This window comes from Triticum dicoccoides, chromosome 2B (genome assembly GCF_002162155.2).
Source record: "Triticum dicoccoides isolate Atlit2015 ecotype Zavitan chromosome 2B, WEW_v2.0, whole genome shotgun sequence".
NCBI classification, from domain to species: domain Eukaryota; kingdom Viridiplantae; phylum Streptophyta; class Magnoliopsida; order Poales; family Poaceae; genus Triticum; species Triticum dicoccoides.
In genome coordinates this window covers 685,675,177-685,686,915 of record NC_041383.1, presented here as the reverse complement: position 1 = coordinate 685,686,915, position 11,739 = coordinate 685,675,177, and positions in this window count along the sequence as shown.

Here is an 11,739-nt window from a genome sequence, read left to right as displayed (position 1 = left end):
TACACGTAATGTCGCTCTAAGCCGCTTCACCTAACAATACCGGTGAATCAAAGTATGACATGCTGGTAAGCAGTATGACTATTATCGCCCACAACCCTTTGTGTTCTACTCGTGCATATAACATCTACGCATAGACCTGGCTCGGATGCCACTGTTGGCATTACAAAAAAAAGACACATCCGTGACATTTTGGGCCGAACGAATTTTTTTTCTGTCATACATATGGCACTTATGACAATAATTGTGACAAAACCCGGTATCATCATAGATGTGGTGGGCTCCTACTTCTATGACAAAAAATCATGATAGAAAATGGGCTTTTTGTGCTGGGCGGGCCGGAGACGCAGCTGCATGACATTCTTTGGGCCGTCCATGACAGACAAAATCATGGTAGAAACGAGGGCGAGGAAAATTTAGGCGAGTTCCCGGTTACGGTGAGAGGTCGGGGGCCGAGCGATGCGCGTTTCACTCGTACACGTACGCGCGTGTGTGTGAGGCATTGGTTCTAACTGAACCCGAGCGAGGCGTTGGGCTCTAACTGAACCCGAGCGATTGCATTGCAGGCTACGTGTTACTGAACCCGAGCGATCGATCGATGGCTGTTAACTGAACCCGATCGAGCGATTCCTTCGCTACTGCTGCCAACTGAAGCCGATCGATTGGATGAACAGTAAGCCTTGCAGGGGGGAGGGGGAGTTGGATGAATAGTGAGCAGTGGGGGTGGATGCAGGACCCCGTGGCGTTGCCTCTGGATGAATAGAACGACCCCGTGGAGGGCTGGATGAACAGTAGACGGTGAAGGGTTGCCCATGGAGGGGTGGTTGAACAGTAGTCGGTGGAGTAGCGCGTTGTGGTGGCTGGATGAACAGGAGCCCGTGGAGGCTGGAGGAGGTCGACGGTAGCCCGTGGAGGCTGGAGGAGGTCGACGGTGGAGATGAACAGTATCCCGTGGAGTCCCGTTTTGCGGTACGCCACACACCTCTCGATGAACAGGACCCCCGTTTCGACCGTAGCGCTCCAACACAAGTCCATTTTGTCTGTTTTGCGGTACGCCACACCACTCCCGATCAACAGGACCTCCGTTTTGACTGTAGCGCTCCAACACAAGTCCGTTTCGTCCGTTTTGCGGTACGCCACACCCCTTTCGATCAACAGGACCCCTATTTCGACCGTAGCGCTCCAACACAAGTCCGTTTCGTCCGTTTTGCGGTACGCCACAGCCCTCCCGATCAACAGGACCCCCGTTTCGACCGTAGAAGGTCTGTTTCCTCCGTTTTGTGGTACGCCAGACCGCTCCCGATGAACAGGATCCCATTTCGAACGTGGCTGGTCGAACACAAGGCCATTTCCTCCATTCTGTCCTACGCCAGGCCTCGTTTCCATCGCCCGTTCCGTCCAAGCCCTCCCGATGAACACAACGACGCATTCCGTTCCAATCCAGCTGGTTGGCTCCCCATGAACATGACGACAACGTTGTTTCTCCATTCCGACCCAGCCATGTACACGAGCTCTGGCCATACGTATGCGTGAGTAGGCGTTCGAGACCCTGCCCGTATGTACACATACGTGGCCGTATTTTCTTTTCTTGCACACTGGCCGCTATACGTACATGTACATGCTACGTGCGCGCCTCTACTACGACACATGCGCGCCTCTACTACGACACGTGCGTGCCTCTACATCCACCAGTATGTATGTACACATTCGTGACCAGAATGACAACACTATGTACGCTTCGACCAGGTGGGTCCCGGCTGTCAGGCACTTCCTTGCGTGCGAAGATGTAGATGCTGGGTCCCAGCAGTCAGGGGGTGAATCGTTTTTTTATTTTTTGCCTGGACGCACTTCCTTGCATGCGAAGATGCAGCTGGTGGGTCCCAGCAGTCAGGGGGAAACGTTTTTTCGCGAAATACAGTGGCCCCTCCGGTGGGTCCCAGCTGTTAGGTGGAGGAATCATTATTTTCCGCGTAATAAGGAGGCACTTCCTTGCTGCGGCCGTGGACCCAGCTGTCAGCCTCTCCACGTACAGTCCACGTCCGATGGAAGTCGTTCCTTGACCACGTTGACCACGCCGCGCCGAGAGCACCATGGTGGTGGACGACGGCGAGGCCTAGGAAGGGGACGACACGGAGCCGGGGAAGACGCGGCAGTGGATGCCCACGCGGAGAGGAGTACGAGGGTCCGCTGGTTCGGCTGTGGTGTGAGGCTGCCGTCGCTGCAGAATAACAGGGGGTGTGGCTGAGTGGAGGGATGGCCTGGCTAGCGGTGGGAGTAGTAGGGGGCGGTGAGGCCTCCGCGGCAGCACAGCCGACCACGGGAGGCAGGAGCAGGCGGCACGACCGGCGCTGCTTTGGGCGGCTGTAGCAAGAAGACCATAGGTTGAAGAAGCACGACGACCGTTGGATGGACATCGTACGGTCACTGCAACTAGAATCATTTATATTGACTAAGTTGACAAAGCCCTTGGTACGCGCCAACTTAGTAGGCCCACCGGTCAGCCTCCGAAACGGTGCTTCCCAGATGTCAGGGGGGGAATCATTTTTTGGGGCGGCCGAAGCTAAGAATATCCGAGATTGAAGAAGAGACACGACATCCGTTGGATAGACATCCAACGGCCACTGCTGCTAGAACCATGTGTTGACTATAATAAGTTGACAAAGCCTTGCATATGCGTCAACTTATTTTTTTAGGGGACGCGTCAACTTAGTAGGCCCACAAGTGTGTGGCAGAGAACTTATAGCCCATTTGCGATTTGTAAGAATGTACAACCCATTTTTGAATTCTAATGGAATTTACTACAGCCCATTTACAGTTTGTTAAAACTACAGCCCATTTTTTAGCTAGGACAACGATTAATAATTTTAACCAACCGTTGAAGACATAATTCAATAAAATTTCCCACATTTTCATGGGATCCGAAATATTTTTATTCCGAAATTTCTAGTCAGAATAAATATAAATTTGTATTACGTAAAAATCCAACAAAACATTGCGCGCGCAACAATGAAAATTTAAGATTTTCAAAATCTATAAATAATATTTTATAAACTAATTTCGTGTTTGGTGCATTTTTTATAGTTAATGCCCAGTTTTATAATTACATCCCATTTATTATTTTTGAAAGCCCATTTTCCTGTTAAGCCTAATGCATCCCTCCTAGGAAAGATTTGCAGCCCAGCGGGGCGGAGAATAACAAGTTGACCTTGCCTGAGTATTCCTCAAAAAGACGTATAGCTGGGCTAGCCATTTTCATCTTGAAAAAAATTAATATCTGGGCTGGGTCTGGCCTGGGCTAGACGGGCCACAGCCCGCCCAGTTAATACCCTACTCTCCTCTGAACAAAAATGAAATCATCGCCAAGTAAAACTCTGCAGTGCTCACGCCTCAAAAATACAAATACTGCTCGAGCTGTTTGGTCCTAGCTGTCGGCCGCACCTTGTGCAATTCTCTCGTTTATATTGACTACATAGGTTGACAATGGTGTGTGACCATGATGTTAGGAAACCAGGAGGAAGCAAAAAAAATAGTTGTACATAATAAGGAGGCACTTGCGTACTACGGCTATGGCCCGAGTGGGTCCCTAGTGTCATCCGGTCAAAATAAAGTCATCTCCTGAATCCTCATGTTCGTTGACGATGTTAACAATGCTCGGCGCCACGGCGAGCGCAACAACTCGAAGGACGACGGAGCCCTACGGATGGTCTGATACTACACCCGCTGCTCATCCAGGAAGCCAGGATCATCAGACACCTATGCGCACCTTCGAGAAACTGAGACGTCATGAAACGGTAAGGCCGCTCTTGGGAGCTCTGGTTTATTTCAAACCTGTATTAACATACAAGTGTAATTTACTCGTCATCAGAAACAACGCTTAAAATACAGGCGTAATGAAACCGAGGGCCCGAGGTCTGTAAGTAAAACCGGCGGGTTACACGTGTAGTTTGAGAGACCAGTGTATATTTTACGAGCACTACTATATGGACGACATTGCCAGACGATACATGCACGGCGTGCGTATCATGCCATCCATGGGCAAGGCTGAAACAACAGCTAACGGCTGGATTAGCAATCTCCGAGTGTCGTTCAGTGTTTTTATCGTGTGTGAAGTACTTCCAATATTTTACTAGTTGAAATCGACCAACCAAGCGCTTCGCCCAAGACCATCTGCTTTTATTTACAAGCGTCAGTTTTACAAGCGGTTTTGGTTGGAAAACGACGATCCAATCACAGCCTAATATCATGAGTTGGTCGGAAGATCATATGGTTTCACGTCTAACCTACCCGACTTGTCGTATAGGCTATGAATGAAACATAAGACGATGAACTTCTTAAGCACGGAAACAACAGAAGAGGATGATCTTCTTAACAAGCAAATCACTGGCATTAGATCAACATGCAAAACAATATGAAGCATTATTCTCAGGAGGCACGGTGAACAGCTCGTGATGCCGCATGCCACAACATTCCAAGCTCAACTTTGCAATCAAACACAAGGCCTGTCATTACATAGACAATATTCAGAACAAACTCTTAACACAGGAATATCTCAGCAGAGTAACTATTTACTTCTAAACTGAACACAGGAATAGGAAAAAACAATCGACGCTGCTCACAGCAAGGGTGTCCCACTCAAAAATATCAAATGCATGTCTTCTGGCTAACATCAATGAGCAAATTTTGACAAAGTTTTCCAATTCCAGTATATTAAACTAATGTCTTCTTGCTAAAATCAATGATTAATCTTCGACAAGCTTTTCCCATTCAAAATATGTAATGCCTATGATCGTGGAGTCCTGTCGTAGCTTCTTGTACTTGTTTGGGCACTTTTTGCCCACTGCACTCCACGTGTTGTAAAATTGCCAATGCTCTCTACAGACTAGTCATGTCACCAGCGTCTAATAATACTTTGTAAAGCTTCTCGGTCATTCCTTCTGTAATGTAGCGCAAACAGTGACTGCTTCTTTCTACAAAGTGGAACGACCAACTGGACCCAGTAATGCAGCAGTTTGCCTTGGACACATTGGCTCCTTTTGTGCAGTTCAACTAAAATCAAAGTCAGAATAAAACCAAGCTTTAATTTTGATATCCATGTAAGCAACAATAGGTATAAGGGAAACAATTACTGAGAAATAACAGTTGATGACTTGTACTCCCAGGAGAAAAGCATCTACTAATCTACCTTATCTTAATGGGAAACAAAGCAGGAGAGTAGCAATTCTCCATTAGTGTGATTCATTCATATTGACTGAGACATTATCTTAACAATGCCTTGTTTCAACATGTATAAAGAACGACAAAGCAGAAAAGTACCATTCCTAAAACAATGCAACTGATTCATTTTAACAGAGACATTATCTTAACAATACCTTGGTTAAACATGTAGAAAGAACTACAAAGCAGGATAGTACCATTCCTAACAAGTGTTGCAGTTTTGAACTAAGATTCAGTAGTTAACTAATTCTGAGAGTGGCATTGCTTAATTTTACCAGCGGCATTAGATTAACGAAAAGTATAAACAGTTCCAGGGGAGAGTGGGTGAAACAACAATATGTGCTTCCATCTACTTATAAAGGGGGTGATGCAGAGTTTGTTGTAACAAAGCAACAAGCATCATGTATGGGTTGGTCCCATTTTTGTTCACTACTTAATGGGAAAAGACAGCAATACAATAGCTTCAATTCAACATTTATTTAAAAAAGTACCAATACAAGTAGCACAACATCTCAAAGCACACTGCACAATCTTGTGGATGAAGGCATGTATTGACCTTTCATGAGAAGACCAGGATAAAATATGAATCTGCCAACACGAATAGGAAATCCAATCTCGTTTTGTGCAGTTGCACTGAAATCAAGCTGAAAGTGCTAGTTATCGACTAGAGGGAGGGTGAATAGGCAATTTTTTTTAAAGTCTTCAAAACATGGGAGTTCCAAAGACAAACAGGAGAAACAACACTATTCATATGCAGCAGAAGGTAGACTACACTAGATAAGCCATAATCATGTATTCAATGAAGTGAAAGCACGAAGACTATTAGCAGCTAGGTAGTAAGGATCAGGGTGGAAGATAGTATGAAGCCAATCAGGACAAGTAGTCAAACTGTGAAGTCAAACAGATTATGCAATCAGGCAAAGACTTCACGAAGACAAACGATAAGTAAAGAGAAGTGAGAGATAGAACCAGTAGCTTCAGGGAGACAGTGGTTTGTTCGACCAGTTCCAGTTGCTGTGACAACTGTACGTCTGGTTAGGGAGGCTGGGATTCAACTCAGAAGACCGCGTCTTCACCTTATTCCCCTTGAGCTAAGGACACCTAGTCCCCACCCAATCACTCAGGTAAGTCTTCAAGGTAGACTTCCAAACCTTCACAGACTTCGTTCACTGGCAATCCACAATGACTCTTGGATGCTCAGAACATGACGCCTAACCGGCTGGAGGATTCACAGTCCTCAAGTGTAACAAGTCTTCAGATCATGCGGACAGAAAGACTTCAGTGATGCCAAACACACTCTGGGCTCTGGGTGGTTTGGGCTTTATCCTCGCAAGGATTCTCTCTCAAAAGCTTCGGAGGTGGGTTGCTCTCAAACGACAAAAGCCGTATCTAACTCTGAGCAGCCACCAATTTATGGTGTAGGGGGTGGGCTATTTATAGCCACAGGGCAACCCGACCTGATTTGTCCAAAATGACCCTGGGTCACTAAGGAACTGACACGTGTCGCAACGGTCAGATTTCAAACACACGCAACAGCTTGACTTGGGCTACAAGTAAAGCTGACTTATCCGACTCTGGATAAGATTTGCTCTCATTGTCTTCGCTCAAAGACATAGGATTTGTTTGAGCATCACTTTAGTCACTCTGACTTTGTTCACTGGGACCCCACTTAACAGTGCGGTGGTTCCCATGACTCAACAAAGAAGAAAAGGAAACAACGAAACAACTAAGTCTTCGCGTTCCATAGTCTTCACTCAATGTCTTCTCATGTCATAGTCTTCAATGTGAATATCTTCACAGACCACCATTGTCTTCAATGTCTTCACACATTTTTAGGGGTCATCTCCGGTAGGTAAACCGAATTAATGAGGGACTACTACCTGTGTTATCCTGCAATTCTCACAAACACATTAGTCCCTCAACCAGGTTTGTCATCAATACTCCAAAACCAACTAGGGGTGGCACTAGATGCACTTACAATCTCCCCCTTTTTGGTGATTGATGACAAACTGGTTGAAGTTTTCAACGGGGATAAAAGTATGTGAAATTGTAGGGGATTAAGGCATTGTCTTCATATATGGCAAGAGGCTCCCCCTGAAGATGTGCATATAAATGTTTTGCGTTGGAATGCAAATGCACATGGCAGGTTGTACTTGTGGAGATCCATCTCACCATATGAAGACAATGCATCATGCATGAGAAGATAACAAGGATAATGACATGCATAATGAAAGATGGATGTCTGCGACATGACTTCATGCAGGATTTATCGTTGCATCACAGAATAGTAGCAAAAAGTAGAAGACAACCATCGAGTTTAGGTGTTACAACTCAAAGAACCAAATGTATCTTCTGAACCAAAATGAGAGTTGTAAACACCAGGCAAAAGTATAGCAACCACCCATATGGACCCGCTTGAAGACTATCAACATATGCTTCTCCCCCTTTTGTCAGTAAGGACCAAAAAGGTTTGAAGACATAGTCGCTACTCGTTCCCATGAGGAGTAGGTGAAGCAGTAGGGTTGTTGTTGAGGTTAGGTGGTGCAGAAGAACTTGGTGCAGTGTCGACACGCGCTGAGGATGGAGGTGGTGAGGTAGCATCATCAGCTTCATCAATAGCTCTAGCGTGAACAGTGGCTGCGGAGGAAGAGTATTCAGAGTCTTCAAGAGATGGGGTTCGACGTAGCACAGCGTTCCGTGGAGGAGTGGAGTCGAACTTGAATCTCTCAGTGAAGCCATCGTCTTGAAGATCAGCTTCAGCACTTAGTAATGTCAGACTCTTCTAGGACCTCCGACAGGTTTCATGAGTGACAAAAGCATTCTTGGTAGCAAGATTGCGAATGCGATTAACATCCACCAAGAGGCTTTGCATCTGTCGTTTCAGCCAGAAGTGATGCTTGTCTTGTTTCTGATGCAGGGCCACAAGAAGCTCACGGTCATTGAGTACATGGGAGCGCTTGTGAGACCTTGGCGCAATGGTGCTTTCAGTGGCTTCAGTACGTGCACGGCGAGTGTTGCCGGCCAATGGATAGACACGCGAAATAGCTTGAACACCTTCAACATCCTGAGTGAAACTCTGACGACCTGCATTGTGAAGATATAGCGCTTCTGTCAGGACCCCGACTCAATGCCACATCGATCTAGCATGTAACACCTCATATCACTTTGCGGCCTCACGCACGGTATTCCCACGGGTGTCGCCTTACCTTTGCCCGGGACCGTTTGCGCCTTTTGGCACACGTATATGACAGTGTCGCTAGCATCCATATGATAAGGAGCCCGGGCTGACATGGCTAGTCGTAAACCCAAAGCGGCACAGACTTACAGGGACAGGCATCCATGACCCAGCATCGAACGTGTCGGTCATCAGCGAGTGAATCCAGGCTGTAGCACTGGGCTAGCAGGACTCCGGTGAACCGGGCTGTAGCGGGCTAACAGGACTCCGGTATTCACCGCGTGACATTTCCCCGAAGGGACAGACACAGGAACGAAGAAGGACACATGCCGGCCAGCCTAAGTGTTCCGGAACAGTAGCAAGCTACCATGGCTCGGTGGAAACACTAGGAGACATTTCCCCGTAAGAGAGGCTACTAAAGATAAACAACTAGATGGTCAGATCCCACACATACCAAGCATTTCAATAACATACACACAATATGCTCGATATGTGCAAATACAACATGGCATCACAACATGACTCTATGACTCAAGTAATTTATTCAATAGGCTCCGAGGAGCGCGATATTACAATCATGGGTCTCATGACCCCACAATCAGAGCATACAAGTCAAAGCACAAGCGGAAGCTATCATGTCTGAGTACAGACATCTATAAATGAAAAAGGCTGAGAAGCCTGACTATCTACCAGATCCTGCCGAGGGCACAAGATCGTAGCTGAGGTAACAAGCTAAACGTCGAAGTCCACGCGAAACTACTAGCGAGACCGAAGTCTCTCTGCAAAAACATAAATAGGCAAACGTGAGTACAAATGTACCCAGCAAGACTTACATCAGAACTATCTACATATGCATCATTATCAACAAAGGGGATGGTGGGGTTTAACTGCAGCAAGCCAGCTTTGACTCGGTGGCTATCCTAAACTACGACTGCAATGTAACTCTTTTGAGGTGGCGCACACGAGTCCACATATTCACCATATCAATACACCACTATGGAACCGCTCCCGTCTCCCTACGAGAACGCCATCCATAGCACTCACGCTTATCTTGCGTATTTTAGAGTATTCACTTTCACTTGTCTATGAACTGATATAAGCAACCCAGAAGTCCTTTTCCGCGGACACGGCTATTCGAATAGATTAGGTTAACCCTGCAGGGGTGTACTTCTTCACACACGCTCTCACCACTTACCGCCGTTTACACGACATGTACTCGGCAACCTTCAAGCGGAAGCCCAACGTGGGTGTCGGCCACGGCCTGCCTAAACACTCGAGTCTCTAGTCCAGGTTTATCGCCTATTCGGGTTCCATCCATGAGGAGATCCGGCCGGAGTTTCGCTCACAGCCCCAAACGATGTGAACAGGGTTCCCGAGACACCAATCGGGCACCCGGTACACCGTGCCATGTGCCTACCGCATCACAGCCCACCCCTACGGTCAGCGCTGCCCACGGCCTCCAGCATACTACAAACACCAGAAACTACTTGCAACTCCTGGACAGAGGACAAGGGTGATTAAGAAGCCGAGAGGGTCCATTGGTTTCGGGCCCAATGCGTGGTAGTAGCTGAATCATGGATCACAAACACAGAACTCAGTTCCTGAGGACGGCTGCAATGAGACAACCCACCATGTACTCCTACATGGCCTCTCACCGCTACCTTTACCAAAACGTGTTCACACACTTAGCTCACACATAGTAGGACATGTTCACACGCCTCTGATTCATCCCGGATGAATCAGACCTGACTCAACTCTAAGCAGTAGCAGGCGTGACAAACAAGCATGAATGAGTAGGCACAACAGGGCTCAAACAACTCCTACTCATGCTAGTGGGTTTCATCTATTTACTGTGGCAATGACAGGTCATGCAAAGGATAAAGGGGTTCAGCTACCGCAGCAGGTAACAGATGAATCGTTGTTGTCCTAATGCAGTAAAAGAGAGCAGGAGCGAGAGAGTGGGATTGTATCGGAATGAACAAGGGGGTTTTGCTTGCCTGGCACTTTTGAAGATAACATTGAGTCTTCATCAGTGTCAACGATCACATCATCGGTATCACGTCTATCGAGAGGGGACAAATACCGGCAACACAGAAGGGAACACAATCAATGCAATGCACAATATGATGCATGATCATGACATGGCAAAATTAATGTGTTTTGAGCCAATGCAACTAGCAACAGATTAAATGAAGTTGGTTTGAATACAAGATTCAAATTCAAACTCCATATGTGATTATTTAAATGCCCTTTATTTGATTTGTGCTAAACAGCAGCTATAAGTTGTTCTAACATGCATGAAAATGGTACAGATGGATTCCTTGAATTTTTCTAATAATTTTTCATATATAAATTATTTAATTTGGAGTTACGGTTAATTTTCTATGAATTTTAGAAGTTTATATTCATTTTCTGGAATTTTCCTGATTAAATTAAATCCAGAAAGTATTACTGCGTCATACTGACGTCACGATGACGTCAGCAGGTCAACGCGGCACAGTCCGGTCAAACCTGACCAGTGGGGTCCACTGGTCGGTGACCCAGTCAACTAACCAGGTTAGTTAGCCCTAACTAACTTAGTTAGCCGGGCGGGGCCCGCATGTCAGTGGCCTATCTAATTAGCTAGGTTAATTAGCGCTAACTAATCTAACACTAATCTAGCAGCGCCTGGGCCCACACGTCAGGGGGGTCAAACCCCGGGTCAAACCCGCCGGAGTTGACCCGTGGCTTGTCGCCGGCGACGCCAGCAACGGCGGAGGGCGTCGGAAACGCTCCTTCGACGACCAAATCGGCGACTAAGGGGCTCTACGCGTAGCTGGGAGTCGCCCGCATCCATTTATGCAAACGGAAGGGGCTGAGGTGGCCCGAGCTCACCGGAACGGGGCCCGCGGCGGCGACCGGAGCACGGCGAGGTCGGGGTTGGCGCTAGAGGGCACGGCAGGTCGCACGGGTGGGCGCGCTCGGCTCCTGGAAGGGTGCTGAGCACGTTGCCGTGCTCGGGGGTTAGCTACGGTGGCTCTAGCCCCGTCTGCGTCATCGCCGGCGGCGAGGAACGGTCGGCTCCGACAGTCGGGGCGGTTAGAAGGCACGGACGGGCACGGGGAGAGAGGGGAAATGGACAGGGGCTCACGAGGGGTCGGGAGAGAAGCTCGGTGGCTCGGGGAAGCCTCTGCAACGGCGAATTGACGACGGCGATCTCCGAGCACCGGAGATGAAGACGACGGTGCTCCGGTCGACTGCGGCCTCCTCTGGTCGCGTGCGTCGCGTGTGTAGCTCCACGGGGTCAGGGCGGAGCTCAGGGACGCATAGTGGGAGCGAGGGGGTGGCTGTGGCCCCGGTAAACGGCGTCGACG